This window comes from Anomaloglossus baeobatrachus, chromosome 3 (assembly GCF_048569485.1).
Source record: "Anomaloglossus baeobatrachus isolate aAnoBae1 chromosome 3, aAnoBae1.hap1, whole genome shotgun sequence".
Classification (NCBI taxonomy): Eukaryota; Metazoa; Chordata; class Amphibia; order Anura; family Aromobatidae; genus Anomaloglossus; species Anomaloglossus baeobatrachus.
In genome coordinates, this window is record NC_134355.1 from 698,508,892 (window position 1) to 698,523,524 (window position 14,633).

At 45.4% G+C, this 14,633-nt stretch overlaps 20 non-coding genes across 20 annotated transcripts; 6 read left to right on the forward strand and 14 right to left on the reverse strand.

Annotated features, from left to right (window-relative positions):
* Positions 1 to 567: 567 nt before the first annotated feature.
* Positions 568 to 640, reverse strand: TRNAA-CGC (transfer RNA alanine (anticodon CGC)). Its single transcript has one exon. It is a non-coding gene; the product is annotated as a tRNA-Ala (tRNA).
* A 601-nt stretch (positions 641 to 1,241) lies between these two features.
* Positions 1,242 to 1,314, reverse strand: TRNAA-UGC (transfer RNA alanine (anticodon UGC)). Its single transcript has one exon. It is a non-coding gene; the product is annotated as a tRNA-Ala (tRNA).
* A 676-nt stretch (positions 1,315 to 1,990) lies between these two features.
* TRNAN-GUU (transfer RNA asparagine (anticodon GUU)) lies at positions 1,991 to 2,064 on the forward strand. Its single transcript has one exon. It is a non-coding gene; the product is annotated as a tRNA-Asn (tRNA).
* Positions 2,065 to 2,681: 617 nt separating this feature from the next.
* TRNAA-CGC (transfer RNA alanine (anticodon CGC)) lies at positions 2,682 to 2,754 on the reverse strand. The gene has a single exon. It is a non-coding gene; the product is annotated as a tRNA-Ala (tRNA).
* Positions 2,755 to 3,355: 601 nt separating this feature from the next.
* On the reverse strand, positions 3,356 to 3,428 carry TRNAA-UGC (transfer RNA alanine (anticodon UGC)). Its single transcript has one exon. It is a non-coding gene; the product is annotated as a tRNA-Ala (tRNA).
* A 676-nt stretch (positions 3,429 to 4,104) lies between these two features.
* On the forward strand, positions 4,105 to 4,178 carry TRNAN-GUU (transfer RNA asparagine (anticodon GUU)). The gene has a single exon. It is a non-coding gene; the product is annotated as a tRNA-Asn (tRNA).
* Positions 4,179 to 4,795: 617 nt separating this feature from the next.
* On the reverse strand, positions 4,796 to 4,868 carry TRNAA-CGC (transfer RNA alanine (anticodon CGC)). Its single transcript has one exon. It is a non-coding gene; the product is annotated as a tRNA-Ala (tRNA).
* Positions 4,869 to 5,470: 602 nt separating this feature from the next.
* TRNAA-UGC (transfer RNA alanine (anticodon UGC)) lies at positions 5,471 to 5,543 on the reverse strand. Its single transcript has one exon. It is a non-coding gene; the product is annotated as a tRNA-Ala (tRNA).
* A 676-nt stretch (positions 5,544 to 6,219) lies between these two features.
* TRNAN-GUU (transfer RNA asparagine (anticodon GUU)) lies at positions 6,220 to 6,293 on the forward strand. Its single transcript has one exon. It is a non-coding gene; the product is annotated as a tRNA-Asn (tRNA).
* A 617-nt stretch (positions 6,294 to 6,910) lies between these two features.
* TRNAA-CGC (transfer RNA alanine (anticodon CGC)) lies at positions 6,911 to 6,983 on the reverse strand. Its single transcript has one exon. It is a non-coding gene; the product is annotated as a tRNA-Ala (tRNA).
* A 601-nt stretch (positions 6,984 to 7,584) lies between these two features.
* Positions 7,585 to 7,657, reverse strand: TRNAA-UGC (transfer RNA alanine (anticodon UGC)). The gene has a single exon. It is a non-coding gene; the product is annotated as a tRNA-Ala (tRNA).
* Positions 7,658 to 8,333: 676 nt separating this feature from the next.
* On the forward strand, positions 8,334 to 8,407 carry TRNAN-GUU (transfer RNA asparagine (anticodon GUU)). Its single transcript has one exon. It is a non-coding gene; the product is annotated as a tRNA-Asn (tRNA).
* A 617-nt stretch (positions 8,408 to 9,024) lies between these two features.
* TRNAA-CGC (transfer RNA alanine (anticodon CGC)) lies at positions 9,025 to 9,097 on the reverse strand. The gene has a single exon. It is a non-coding gene; the product is annotated as a tRNA-Ala (tRNA).
* A 600-nt stretch (positions 9,098 to 9,697) lies between these two features.
* Positions 9,698 to 9,770, reverse strand: TRNAA-UGC (transfer RNA alanine (anticodon UGC)). The gene has a single exon. It is a non-coding gene; the product is annotated as a tRNA-Ala (tRNA).
* A 676-nt stretch (positions 9,771 to 10,446) lies between these two features.
* On the forward strand, positions 10,447 to 10,520 carry TRNAN-GUU (transfer RNA asparagine (anticodon GUU)). The gene has a single exon. It is a non-coding gene; the product is annotated as a tRNA-Asn (tRNA).
* Positions 10,521 to 11,137: 617 nt separating this feature from the next.
* TRNAA-CGC (transfer RNA alanine (anticodon CGC)) lies at positions 11,138 to 11,210 on the reverse strand. The gene has a single exon. It is a non-coding gene; the product is annotated as a tRNA-Ala (tRNA).
* A 587-nt stretch (positions 11,211 to 11,797) lies between these two features.
* TRNAA-UGC (transfer RNA alanine (anticodon UGC)) lies at positions 11,798 to 11,870 on the reverse strand. Its single transcript has one exon. It is a non-coding gene; the product is annotated as a tRNA-Ala (tRNA).
* Positions 11,871 to 12,546: 676 nt separating this feature from the next.
* Positions 12,547 to 12,620, forward strand: TRNAN-GUU (transfer RNA asparagine (anticodon GUU)). Its single transcript has one exon. It is a non-coding gene; the product is annotated as a tRNA-Asn (tRNA).
* Positions 12,621 to 13,237: 617 nt separating this feature from the next.
* On the reverse strand, positions 13,238 to 13,310 carry TRNAA-CGC (transfer RNA alanine (anticodon CGC)). The gene has a single exon. It is a non-coding gene; the product is annotated as a tRNA-Ala (tRNA).
* A 602-nt stretch (positions 13,311 to 13,912) lies between these two features.
* Positions 13,913 to 13,985, reverse strand: TRNAA-UGC (transfer RNA alanine (anticodon UGC)). The gene has a single exon. It is a non-coding gene; the product is annotated as a tRNA-Ala (tRNA).
* Between the last annotated feature and the right edge of the window lie 648 nt (positions 13,986 to 14,633).

The following is a 14,633-nucleotide window of genomic DNA, read 5'->3' on the forward strand; positions in this document are numbered from 1 at the left end:
ACGTCGTCTTTCAATTGCTCTCCCGACAAATAACTCTGTTGCTCGCTGCCTACGTTTTGAACTCCCGAGTTAGAATGGAGGATACTTTTGGAAAAGAGCTCTTTGTATGTGGACGGAAGCAGCTTAGCTGGGCTGTGTTTATTCAGGGGCGATGGTCTCTTTGGCTCGAGTAGCATTCTAGGGGTGTAAAAGGTTCCACGTTAGCTTTCGGCTGAGCTGCTCTCCCAACAAAAAACTCTCTGTTGCTTTGTGCTTACGTTTTGAACTCCTCAGGTACAACGGAGGAGACCCTTCTAGAAGAGCTGTTTGTAGGTGGACAGAGGGAGCATAGCTGGGCTGTGTTTACTAGCAGGATGAGCCCTCCGATAGAACGCGCAAACATCCTTCGAGCTGGAATTGAACCAGCAACCCAAGGATTTGCTCATTTACATCTACAGTCTTTGGCTCTACCAGCTGAGCTATTGAAGGCTTGTCTTGGCCTTGGTTGAAAGCTTCCTAGTTTTAGCTGTTGGAGTTTTGAGCATGAGGTGAAAAGGCAATCACTGCTACCATGTGAAAAATAACTCTTGGAGAATGCGGGCATCGATCCCGCTGCCTCTCACATGCGAAGCGAGCGCTCTACCACTTGAGCTAATTCCCCTGGCGGGACAGTTGTGCCTTTAGTTTCTTGCCACACTTCATAGGGATTTTCTTATCATGTCAGGTGAGAAGCTGCATTGTTATATGGTATTTTTTTTCTGTAAGAATAGCTTTTTTTTTTTTTTTTTTTTTTTTTTAAGTGTGAGTTCCATGTTGCCATAGTAGAAGATCATCGGAGGACTTTACAAGGTGAAGGGTGGCTTCCAAATACATGCACGCCTCTTCCAAGCAAAGCCTTTACATATCTACGGAGAAGACAAAAAACTCTCTGTTGATTTGTGCTTACGTTTTGATCTCCTCACTCCTCAGGTACAACGGAGGAGACCTTTCTAGAAGAGCTGTTTGTAGGTGGACGGAACGAGCATAGCTGGGCTGTGTTTACCAGCCGGATGAACCTTCCGATAGAATGCGCAAAACTCCTTCGAGCCGGAATTGAACCAGCGACCTAAGGATTGCTAACTTTCTTCTACAGTCTTCGGCTCTACCAGCTGAGCTATCGAAGGCTTGTTTTGTCCTTGATCGAAAGCCTCCTAGTTTTAGCTGTTGGAGTTTTGAGCATGAGGTAAAAAGACAATCACTGCTACCATGTGAAAAATAACTCTTGGAGAATGCGGGCATCGATCCCGCTGCCTCTCGCATGCAAAGCGAGCGCTCTGCCACTTGAGCTAATCCCCCTGGCATGACAGGTCTGCCTTTAGTTTCTTGCCACACTTCACGGTGATTTTCTCATCATGTCAGGTGAGAAGCTGCAATGCTATATGGCAATTTTTATGTAAGAATAGCTTGCTTTTTTTTTTACAGTGTGAGTTCCATTTTACCATAGTAGAAGATCATCGGAGGAGTTTAAAAGGTGAAGGGTGGCTTACAAATACATGCACACCTCTTCCAAGCAAACCCTTTACATATCTACGAAGAACCGAGGGGTAAGCAATAAAAAACCCCTTAATAGTTTGGAGACGAAAGTTGCAATGTAGCACAATATCAGTCTTATCGAAGAAATATAATGATGACCTGTATAAAAAGAATCAACTAGCAGAGGATGGTTTCGATCCATCGACCTCTGGGTTATGGGCCCAGCACGCTTCCGCTGCGCCACTCTGCTGCCGGTGGTCTGTTCGTTGAGAAGGTCTATTTATCGACTGACTTTTCAAAAGTGGCTAAAATGTATTTGGTCTTTGTGATGGAATCCATCAGCAGGAGCTTATTGTCGGCGCCTCGAGTCCTCCTGAGCATCAGCAATTGTCTCTTTGTTTTTGCTGATTTCTTTTTGTCATATTATGTTAAAAAGTTGATCTGAGAAACCTGTGCCTGGCCTGCCTGGCTGAGAGTTCCTGTAGAAAGATCTGTTTGCGTCTCTGTGGCGCAATTGGTTAGCGCGTTCGGCTGTTAACCGAAAGGATGGTGGTTCAAGCCCACCCAGGGACGATGGTCTTTTTTGCTTAAGTAGCAGCCTATGTACGAGTGAAGAAGGTTCCACGTCGTCTTTCAATTGCTCTCCCGACAAATAACTCTGTTGCTCGCTGCCTACGTTTTGAACTCCCGAGTTAGAATGGAGGATACTTTTGGAAAAGAGCTCTTTGTATGTGGACGGAAGCAGCTTAGCTGGGCTGTGTTTATTCAGGGGCGATGGTCTCTTTGGCTCGAGTAGCATTCTAGGGGTGTAAAAGGTTCCACGTTAGCTTTCGGCTGAGCTGCTCTCCCAACAAAAAACTCTCTGTTGCTTTGTGCTTACGTTTTGAACTCCTCAGGTACAACGGAGGAGACCCTTCTAGAAGAGCTGTTTGTAGGTGGACAGAGGGAGCATAGCTGGGCTGTGTTTACTAGCAGGATGAGCCCTCCGATAGAACGCGCAAACATCCTTCGAGCTGGAATTGAACCAGCAACCCAAGGATTTGCTCATTTACATCTACAGTCTTTGGCTCTACCAGCTGAGCTATTGAAGGCTTGTCTTGGCCTTGGTTGAAAGCTTCCTAGTTTTAGCTGTTGGAGTTTTGAGCATGAGGTGAAAAGGCAATCACTGCTACCATGTGAAAAATAACTCTTGGAGAATGCGGGCATCGATCCCGCTGCCTCTCACATGCGAAGCGAGCGCTCTACCACTTGAGCTAATTCCCCTGGCGGGACAGTTGTGCCTTTAGTTTCTTGCCACACTTCATAGGGATTTTCTTATCATGTCAGGTGAGAAGCTGCATTGTTATATGGTATTTTTTTTCTGTAAGAATAGCTTTTTTTTTTTTTTTTTTTTTTTTTTAAGTGTGAGTTCCATGTTGCCATAGTAGAAGATCATCGGAGGACTTTACAAGGTGAAGGGTGGCTTCCAAATACATGCACGCCTCTTCCAAGCAAAGCCTTTACATATCTACGGAGAAGACAAAAAACTCTCTGTTGATTTGTGCTTACGTTTTGATCTCCTCACTCCTCAGGTACAACGGAGGAGACCTTTCTAGAAGAGCTGTTTGTAGGTGGACGGAACGAGCATAGCTGGGCTGTGTTTACCAGCCGGATGAACCTTCCGATAGAATGCGCAAAACTCCTTCGAGCCGGAATTGAACCAGCGACCTAAGGATTGCTAACTTTCTTCTACAGTCTTCGGCTCTACCAGCTGAGCTATCGAAGGCTTGTTTTGTCCTTGATCGAAAGCCTCCTAGTTTTAGCTGTTGGAGTTTTGAGCATGAGGTAAAAAGACAATCACTGCTACCATGTGAAAAATAACTCTTGGAGAATGCGGGCATCGATCCCGCTGCCTCTCGCATGCAAAGCGAGCGCTCTGCCACTTGAGCTAATCCCCCTGGCATGACAGGTCTGCCTTTAGTTTCTTGCCACACTTCACGGTGATTTTCTCATCATGTCAGGTGAGAAGCTGCAATGCTATATGGCAATTTTTATGTAAGAATAGCTTGCTTTTTTTTTTACAGTGTGAGTTCCATTTTACCATAGTAGAAGATCATCGGAGGAGTTTAAAAGGTGAAGGGTGGCTTACAAATACATGCACACCTCTTCCAAGCAAACCCTTTACATATCTACGAAGAACCGAGGGGTAAGCAATAAAAAACCCCTTAATAGTTTGGAGACGAAAGTTGCAATGTAGCACAATATCAGTCTTATCGAAGAAATATAATGATGACCTGTATAAAAAGAATCAACTAGCAGAGGATGGTTTCGATCCATCGACCTCTGGGTTATGGGCCCAGCACGCTTCCGCTGCGCCACTCTGCTGCCGGTGGTCTGTTCGTTGAGAAGGTCTATTTATCGACTGACTTTTCAAAAGTGGCTAAAATGTATTTGGTCTTTGTGATGGAATCCATCAGCAGGAGCTTATTGTCGGCGCCTCGAGTCCTCCTGAGCATCAGCAATTGTCTCTTTGTTTTTGCTGATTTCTTTTTGTCATATTATGTTAAAAAGTTGATCTGAGAAACCTGTGCCTGGCCTGCCTGGCTGAGAGTTCCTGTAGAAAGATCTGTTTGCGTCTCTGTGGCGCAATTGGTTAGCGCGTTCGGCTGTTAACCGAAAGGATGGTGGTTCAAGCCCACCCAGGGACGATGGTCTTTTTTGCTTAAGTAGCAGCCTATGTACGAGTGAAGAAGGTTCCACGTCGTCTTTCAATTGCTCTCCCGACAAATAACTCTGTTGCTCGCTGCCTACGTTTTGAACTCCCGAGTTAGAATGGAGGATACTTTTGGAAAAGAGCTCTTTGTATGTGGACGGAAGCAGCTTAGCTGGGCTGTGTTTATTCAGGGGCGATGGTCTCTTTGGCTCGAGTAGCATTCTAGGGGTGTAAAAGGTTCCACGTTAGCTTTCGGCTGAGCTGCTCTCCCAACAAAAAACTCTCTGTTGCTTTGTGCTTACGTTTTGAACTCCTCAGGTACAACGGAGGAGACCCTTCTAGAAGAGCTGTTTGTAGGTGGACAGAGGGAGCATAGCTGGGCTGTGTTTACTAGCAGGATGAGCCCTCCGATAGAACGCGCAAACATCCTTCGAGCTGGAATTGAACCAGCAACCGAAGGATTTGCTCATTTACATCTACAGTCTTTGGCTCTACCAGCTGAGCTATTGAAGGCTTGTCTTGGCCTTGGTTGAAAGCCTCCTAGTTTTAGCTGTTGGAGTTTTGAGCATGAGGTGAAAAGGCAATCACTGCTACCATGTGAAAAATAACTCTTGGAGAATGCGGGCATCGATCCCGCTGCCTCTCACATGCGAAGCGAGCGCTCTACCACTTGAGCTAATTCCCCTGGCGGGACAGTTGTGCCTTTAGTTTCTTGCCACACTTCATAGGGATTTTCTTATCATGTCAGGTGAGAAGCTGCATTGTTATATGGTATTTTTTTTCTGTAAGAATAGCTTTTTTTTTTTTTTTTTTTTTTTTTTTAAGTGTGAGTTCCATGTTGCCATAGTAGAAGATCATCGGAGGACTTTACAAGGTGAAGGGTGGCTTCCAAATACATGCACGCCTCTTCCAAGCAAAGCCTTTACATATCTACGGAGAAGACAAAAAACTCTCTGTTGATTTGTGCTTACGTTTTGATCTCCTCACTCCTCAGGTACAACGGAGGAGACCTTTCTAGAAGAGCTGTTTGTAGGTGGACGGAACGAGCATAGCTGGGCTGTGTTTACCAGCCGGATGAACCTTCCGATAGAATGCGCAAAACTCCTTCGAGCCGGAATTGAACCAGCGACCTAAGGATTGCTAACTTTCTTCTACAGTCTTCGGCTCTACCAGCTGAGCTATCGAAGGCTTGTTTTGTCCTTGATCGAAAGCCTCCTAGTTTTAGCTGTTGGAGTTTTGAGCATGAGGTAAAAAGACAATCACTGCTACCATGTGAAAAATAACTCTTGGAGAATGCGGGCATCGATCCCGCTGCCTCTCGCATGCAAAGCGAGCGCTCTGCCACTTGAGCTAATCCCCCTGGCATGACAGGTCTGCCTTTAGTTTCTTGCCACACTTCACGGTGATTTTCTCATCATGTCAGGTGAGAAGCTGCAATGCTATATGGCAATTTTTATGTAAGAATAGCTTGCTTTTTTTTTTACAGTGTGAGTTCCATTTTACCATAGTAGAAGATCATCGGAGGAGTTTAAAAGGTGAAGGGTGGCTTACAAATACATGCACACCTCTTCCAAGCAAACCCTTTACATATCTACGAAGAACCGAGGGGTAAGCAATAAAAAACCCCTTAATAGTTTGGAGACAAAAGTTGCAATGTAGCACAATATCAGTCTTATCGAAGAAATATAATGATGACCTGTATAAAAAGAATCAACTAGCAGAGGATGGTTTCGATCCATCGACCTCTGGGTTATGGGCCCAGCACGCTTCCGCTGCGCCACTCTGCTGCCGGTGGTCTGTTCGTTGAGAAGGTCTATTTATCGACTGACTTTTCAAAAGTGGCTAAAATGTATTTGGTCTTTGTGATGGAATCCATCAGCAGGAGCTTATTGTCGGCGCCTCGAGTCCTCCTGAGCATCAGCAATTGTCTCTTTGTTTTTGCTGATTTCTTTTTGTCATATTATGTTAAAAAGTTGATCTGAGAAACCTGTGCCTGGCCTGCCTGGCTGAGAGTTCCTGTAGAAAGATCTGTTTGCGTCTCTGTGGCGCAATTGGTTAGCGCGTTCGGCTGTTAACCGAAAGGATGGTGGTTCAAGCCCACCCAGGGACGATGGTCTTTTTTGCTTAAGTAGCAGCCTATGTACGAGTGAAGAAGGTTCCACGTCGTCTTTCAATTGCTCTCCCGACAAATAACTCTGTTGCTCGCTGCCTACGTTTTGAACTCCCGAGTTAGAATGGAGGATACTTTTGGAAAAGAGCTCTTTGTATGTGGACGGAAGCAGCTTAGCTGGGCTGTGTTTATTCAGGGGCGATGGTCTCTTTGGCTCGAGTAGCATTCTAGGGGTGTAAAAGGTTCCACGTTAGCTTTCGGCTGAGCTGCTCTCCCAACAAAAAACTCTCTGTTGCTTTGTGCTTACGTTTTGAACTCCTCAGGTACAACGGAGGAGACCCTTCTAGAAGAGCTGTTTGTAGGTGGACAGAGGGAGCATAGCTGGGCTGTGTTTACTAGCAGGATGAGCCCTCCGATAGAACGCGCAAACATCCTTCGAGCTGGAATTGAACCAGCAACCCAAGGATTTGCTCATTTACATCTACAGTCTTTGGCTCTACCAGCTGAGCTATTGAAGGCTTGTCTTGGCCTTGGTTGAAAGCCTCCTAGTTTTAGCTGTTGGAGTTTTGAGCATGAGGTGAAAAGGCAATCACTGCTACCATGTGAAAAATAACTCTTGGAGAATGCGGGCATCGATCCCGCTGCCTCTCACATGCGAAGCGAGCGCTCTACCACTTGAGCTAATTCCCCTGGCGGGACAGTTGTGCCTTTAGTTTCTTGCCACACTTCATAGGGATTTTCTTATCATGTCAGGTGAGAAGCTGCATTGTTATATGGTATTTTTTTTCTGTAAGAATAGCTTTTTTTTTTTTTTTTTTTTTTTTTTAAGTGTGAGTTCCATGTTGCCATAGTAGAAGATCATCGGAGGACTTTACAAGGTGAAGGGTGGCTTCCAAATACATGCACGCCTCTTCCAAGCAAAGCCTTTACATATCTACGGAGAAGACAAAAAACTCTCTGTTGATTTGTGCTTACGTTTTGATCTCCTCACTCCTCAGGTACAACGGAGGAGACCTTTCTAGAAGAGCTGTTTGTAGGTGGACGGAACGAGCATAGCTGGGCTGTGTTTACCAGCCGGATGAACCTTCCGATAGAATGCGCAAAACTCCTTCGAGCCGGAATTGAACCAGCGACCTAAGGATTGCTAACTTTCTTCTACAGTCTTCGGCTCTACCAGCTGAGCTATCGAAGGCTTGTTTTGTCCTTGATCGAAAGCCTCCTAGTTTTAGCTGTTGGAGTTTTGAGCATGAGGTAAAAAGACAATCACTGCTACCATGTGAAAAATAACTCTTGGAGAATGCGGGCATCGATCCCGCTGCCTCTCGCATGCAAAGCGAGCGCTCTGCCACTTGAGCTAATCCCCCTGGCATGACAGGTCTGCCTTTAGTTTCTTGCCACACTTCACGGTGATTTTCTCATCATGTCAGGTGAGAAGCTGCAATGCTATATGGCAATTTTTATGTAAGAATAGCTTGCTTTTTTTTTTACAGTGTGAGTTCCATTTTACCATAGTAGAAGATCATCGGAGGAGTTTAAAAGGTGAAGGGTGGCTTACAAATACATGCACACCTCTTCCAAGCAAACCCTTTACATATCTACGAAGAACCGAGGGGTAAGCAATAAAAAACCCCTTAATAGTTTGGAGACAAAAGTTGCAATGTAGCACAATATCAGTCTTATCGAAGAAATATAATGATGACCTGTATAAAAAGAATCAACTAGCAGAGGATGGTTTCGATCCATCGACCTCTGGGTTATGGGCCCAGCACGCTTCCGCTGCGCCACTCTGCTGCCGGTGGTCTGTTCGTTGAGAAGGTCTATTTATCGACTGACTTTTCAAAAGTGGCTAAAATGTATTTGGTCTTTGTGATGGAATCCATCAGCAGGAGCTTATTGTCGGCGCCTCGAGTCCTCCTGAGCATCAGCAATTGTCTCTTTGTTTTTGCTGATTTCTTTTTGTCATATTATGTTAAAAAGTTGATCTGAGAAACCTGTGCCTGGCCTGCCTGGCTGAGAGTTCCTGTAGAAAGATCTGTTTGCGTCTCTGTGGCGCAATTGGTTAGCGCGTTCGGCTGTTAACCGAAAGGATGGTGGTTCAAGCCCACCCAGGGACGATGGTCTTTTTTGCTTAAGTAGCAGCCTATGTACGAGTGAAGAAGGTTCCACGTCGTCTTTCAATTGCTCTCCCGACAAATAACTCTGTTGCTCGCTGCCTACGTTTTGAACTCCCGAGTTAGAATGGAGGATACTTTTGGAAAAGAGCTCTTTGTATGTGGACGGAAGCAGCTTAGCTGGGCTGTGTTTATTCAGGGGCGATGGTCTCTTTGGCTCGAGTAGCATTCTAGGGGTGTAAAAGGTTCCACGTTAGCTTTCGGCTGAGCTGCTCTCCCAACAAAAAACTCTCTGTTGCTTTGTGCTTACGTTTTGAACTCCTCAGGTACAACGGAGGAGACCCTTCTAGAAGAGCTGTTTGTAGGTGGACAGAGGGAGCATAGCTGGGCTGTGTTTACTAGCAGGATGAGCCCTCCGATAGAACGCGCAAACATCCTTCGAGCTGGAATTGAACCAGCAACCCAAGGATTTGCTCATTTACATCTACAGTCTTTGGCTCTACCAGCTGAGCTATTGAAGGCTTGTCTTGGCCTTGGTTGAAAGCTTCCTAGTTTTAGCTGTTGGAGTTTTGAGCATGAGGTGAAAAGGCAATCACTGCTACCATGTGAAAAATAACTCTTGGAGAATGCGGGCATCGATCCCGCTGCCTCTCACATGCGAAGCGAGCGCTCTACCACTTGAGCTAATTCCCCTGGCGGGACAGTTGTGCCTTTAGTTTCTTGCCACACTTCATAGGGATTTTCTTATCATGTCAGGTGAGAAGCTGCATTGTTATATGGTATTTTTTTTCTGTAAGAATAGCTTTTTTTTTTTTTTTTTTTTTTTTTAAGTGTGAGTTCCATGTTGCCATAGTAGAAGATCATCGGAGGACTTTACAAGGTGAAGGGTGGCTTCCAAATACATGCACGCCTCTTCCAAGCAAAGCCTTTACATATCTACGGAGAAGACAAAAAACTCTCTGTTGATTTGTGCTTACGTTTTGATCTCCTCACTCCTCAGGTACAACGGAGGAGACCTTTCTAGAAGAGCTGTTTGTAGGTGGACGGAACGAGCATAGCTGGGCTGTGTTTACCAGCCGGATGAACCTTCCGATAGAATGCGCAAAACTCCTTCGAGCCGGAATTGAACCAGCGACCTAAGGATTGCTAACTTTCTTCTACAGTCTTCGGCTCTACCAGCTGAGCTATCGAAGGCTTGTTTTGTCCTTGATCGAAAGCCTCCTAGTTTTAGCTGTTGGAGTTTTGAGCATGAGGTAAAAAGACAATCACTGCTACCATGTGAAAAATAACTCTTGGAGAATGCGGGCATCGATCCCGCTGCCTCTCGCATGCAAAGCGAGCGCTCTGCCACTTGAGCTAATCCCCCTGGCATGACAGGTCTGCCTTTAGTTTCTTGCCACACTTCACGGTGATTTTCTCATCATGTCAGGTGAGAAGCTGCAATGCTATATGGCAATTTTTATGTAAGAATAGCTTGCTTTTTTTTTTACAGTGTGAGTTCCATTTTACCATAGTAGAAGATCATCGGAGGAGTTTAAAAGGTGAAGGGTGGCTTACAAATACATGCACACCTCTTCCAAGCAAACCCTTTACATATCTACGAAGAACCGAGGGGTAAGCAATAAAAAACCCCTTAATAGTTTGGAGACGAAAGTTGCAATGTAGCACAATATCAGTCTTATCGAAGAAATATAATGATGACCTGTATAAAAAGAATCAACTAGCAGAGGATGGTTTCGATCCATCGACCTCTGGGTTATGGGCCCAGCACGCTTCCGCTGCGCCACTCTGCTGCCGGTGGTCTGTTCGTTGAGAAGGTCTATTTATCGACTGACTTTTCAAAAGTGGCTAAAATGTATTTGGTCTTTGTGATGGAATCCATCAGCAGGAGCTTATTGTCGGCGCCTCGAGTCCTCCTGAGCATCAGCAATTGTCTCTTTGTTTTTGCTGATTTCTTTTTGTCATATTATGTTAAAAAGTTGATCTGAGAAACCTGTGCCTGGCCTGCCTGGCTGAGAGTTCCTGTAGAAAGATCTGTTTGCGTCTCTGTGGCGCAATTGGTTAGCGCGTTCGGCTGTTAACCGAAAGGATGGTGGTTCAAGCCCACCCAGGGACGATGGTCTTTTTTGCTTAAGTAGCAGCCTATGTACGAGTGAAGAAGGTTCCACGTCGTCTTTCAATTGCTCTCCCGACAAATAACTCTGTTGCTCGCTGCCTACGTTTTGAACTCCCGAGTTAGAATGGAGGATACTTTTGGAAAAGAGCTCTTTGTATGTGGACGGAAGCAGCTTAGCTGGGCTGTGTTTATTCAGGGGCGATGGTCTCTTTGGCTCGAGTAGCATTCTAGGGGTGTAAAAGGTTCCACGTTAGCTTTCGGCTGAGCTGCTCTCCCAACAAAAAACTCTCTGTTGCTTTGTGCTTACGTTTTGAACTCCTCAGGTACAACGGAGGAGACCCTTCTAGAAGAGCTGTTTGTAGGTGGACAGAGGGAGCATAGCTGGGCTGTGTGTACTAGCAGGATGAGCCCTCCGATAGAACGCGCAAACATCCTTCGAGCTGGAATTGAACCAGCAACCGAAGGATTTGCTCATTTACATCTACAGTCTTTGGCTCTACCAGCTGAGCTATTGAAGGCTTGCCTTGGCCTTGGTTGAAAGCCTCCTAGTTTTAGCTGTTGGAGTTTTGAGCATGAGGTGAAAAGGCAATCACTGCTACCATGTGAAAAATAACTCTTGGAGAATGCGGGCATCGATCCCGCTGCCTCTCACATGCGAAGCGAGCGCTCTACCACTTGAGCTAATTCCCCTGGCGGGACAGTTGTGCCTTTAGTTTCTTGCCACACTTCATAGGGATTTTCTTATCATGTCAGGTGAGAAGCTGCATTGTTATATGGTATTTTTTTTCTGTAAGAATAGCTTTTTTTTTTTTAAGTGTGAGTTCCATGTTGCCATAGTAGAAGATCATCGGAGGACTTTACAAGGTGAAGGGTGGCTTCCAAATACATGCACGCCTCTTCCAAGCAAAGCCTTTACATATCTACGGAGAAGACAAAAAACTCTCTGTTGATTTGTGCTTACGTTTTGATCTCCTCACTCCTCAGGTACAACGGAGGAGACCTTTCTAGAAGAGCTGTTTGTAGGTGGACGGAACGAGCATAGCTGGGCTGTGTTTACCAGCCGGATGAACCTTCCGATAGAATGCGCAAAACTCCTTCGAGCCGGAATTGAACCAGCGACCTAAGGATTGCTAACTTTCTTCTACAGTCTTCGGCTCTACCAGCTGAGCTATCGAAGGCTTGTTTTGTCCTTGATCGAAAGCCTCCTAGTTTTAGCTGTTGGAGTTTTGAGCATGAGGTAAAAAGACAATCACTGCTACCATGTGAAAAATAACTCTTGGAGAATGCGGGCATCGATCCCGCTGCCTCTCGCATGCAAAGCGAGCGCTCTGCCACTTGAGCTAATCCCCCTGGCATGACAGGTCTGCCTTTAGTTTCTTGCCACACTTCACGGTGATTTTCTCATCATGTCAGGTGAGAAGCTGCAATGCTATATGGCAATTTTTATGTAAGAATAGCTTGCTTTTTTTTTTACAGTGTGAGTTCCATTTTACCATAGTAGAAGATCATCGGAGGAGTTTAAAAGGTGAAGGGTGGCTTACAAATACATGCACACCTCTTCCAAGCAAACCCTTTACATATCTACGAAGAACCGAGGGGTAAGCAATAAAAAACCCCTTAATAGTTTGGAGACGAAAGTTGCAATGTAGCACAATATCAGTCTTATCGAAGAAATATAATGATGACCTGTATAAAAAGAATCAACTAGCAGAGGATGGTTTCGATCCATCGACCTCTGGGTTATGGGCCCAGCACGCTTCCGCTGCGCCACTCTGCTGCCGGTGGTCTGTTCGTTGAGAAGGTCTATTTATCGACTGACTTTTCAAAAGTGGCTAAAATGTATTTGGTCTTTGTGATGGAATCCATCAGCAGGAGCTTATTGTCGGCGCCTCGAGTCCTCCTGAGCATCAGCAATTGTCTCTTTGTTTTTGCTGATTTCTTTTTGTCATATTATGTTAAAAAGTTGATCTGAGAAACCTGTGCCTGGCCTGCCTGGCTGAGAGTTCCTGTAGAAAGATCTGTTTGCGTCTCTGTGGCGCAATTGGTTAGCGCGTTCGGCTGTTAACCGAAAGGATGGTGGTTCAAGCCCACCCAGGGACGATGGTCTTTTTTGCTTAAGTAGCAGCCTATGTACGAGTGAAGAAGGTTCCACGTCGTCTTTCAATTGCTCTCCCGACAAATAACTCTGTTGCTCGCTGCCTACGTTTTGAACTCCCGAGTTAGAATGGAGGATACTTTTGGAAAAGAGCTCTTTGTATGTGGACGGAAGCAGCTTAGCTGGGCTGTGTTTATTCAGGGGCGATGGTCTCTTTGGCTCGAGTAGCATTCTAGGGGTGTAAAAGGTTCCACGTTAGCTTTCGGCTGAGCTGCTCTCCCAACAAAAAACTCTCTGTTGCTTTGTGCTTACGTTTTGAACTCCTCAGGTACAACGGAGGAGACCCTTCTAGAAGAGCTGTTTGTAGGTGGACAGAGGGAGCATAGCTGGGCTGTGTTTACTAGCAGGATGAGCCCTCCGATAGAACGCGCAAACATCCTTCGAGCTGGAATTGAACCAGCAACCGAAGGATTTGCTCATTTACATCTACAGTCTTTGGCTCTACCAGCTGAGCTATTGAAGGCTTGTCTTGGCCTTGGTTGAAAGCCTCCTAGTTTTAGCTGTTGGAGTTTTGAGCATGAGGTGAAAAGGCAATCACTGCTACCATGTGAAAAATAACTCTTGGAGAATGCGGGCATCGATCCCGCTGCCTCTCACATGCGAAGCGAGCGCTCTACCACTTGAGCTAATTCCCCTGGCGGGACAGTTGTGCCTTTAGTTTCTTGCCACACTTCATAGGGATTTTCTTATCATGTCAGGTGAGAAGCTGCATTGTTATATGGTATTTTTTTTCTGTAAGAATAGCTTTTTTTTTTTTTTTTTTTTTTTTTTTAAGTGTGAGTTCCATGTTGCCATAGTAGAAGATCATCGGAGGACTTTACAAGGTGAAGGGTGGCTTCCAAATACATGCACGCCTCTTCCAAGCAAAGCCTTTACATATCTACGGAGAAGACAAAAAACTCTCTGTTGATTTGTGCTTACGTTTTGATCTCCTCACTCCTCAGGTACAACGGAGGAGACCTTTCTAGAAGAGCTGTTTGTAGGTGGACGGAACGAGCATAGCTGGGCTGTGTTTACCAGCCGGATGAACCTTCCGATAGAATGCGCAAAACTCCTTCGAGCCGGAATTGAACCAGCGACCTAAGGATTGCTAACTTTCTTCTACAGTCTTCGGCTCTACCAGCTGAGCTATCGAAGGCTTGTTTTGTCCTTGATCGAAAGCCTCCTAGTTTTAGCTGTTGGAGTTTTGAGCATGAGGTAAAAAGACAATCACTGCTACCATGTGAAAAATAACTCTTGGAGAATGCGGGCATCGATCCCGCTGCCTCTCGCATGCAAAGCGAGCGCTCTGCCACTTGAGCTAATCCCCCTGGCATGACAGGTCTGCCTTTAGCTTCTTGCCACACTTCACGGTGATTTTCTCATCATGTCAGGTGAGAAGCTGCAATGCTATATGGCAATTTTTATGTAAGAATAGCTTGCTTTTTTTTTTACAGTGTGAGTTCCATTTTACCATAGTAGAAGATCATCGGAGGAGTTTAAAAGGTGAAGGGTGGCTTACAAATACATGCACACCTCTTCCAAGCAAACCCTTTACATATCTACGAAGAACCGAGGGGTAAGCAATAAAAAACCCCTTAATAGTTTGGAGACGAAAGTTGCAATGTAGCACAATATCAGTCTTATCGAAGAAATATAATGATGACCTGTATAAAAAGAATCAACTAGCAGAGGATGGTTTCGATCCATCGACCTCTGGGTTATGGGCCCAGCACGCTTCCGCTGCGCCACTCTGCTGCCGGTGGTCTGTTCGTTGAGAAGGTCTATTTATCGACTGACTTTTCAAAAGTGGCTAAAATGTATTTGGTCTTTGTGATGGAATCCATCAGCAGGAGCTTATTGTCGGCGCCTCGAGTCCTCCTGAGCATCAGCAATTGTCTCTTTGTTTTTGCTGATTTCTTTTTGTCATATTATGTTAAAAAGTTGATCTGAGAAACCTGTGCCTGGCCTGCCTGGCT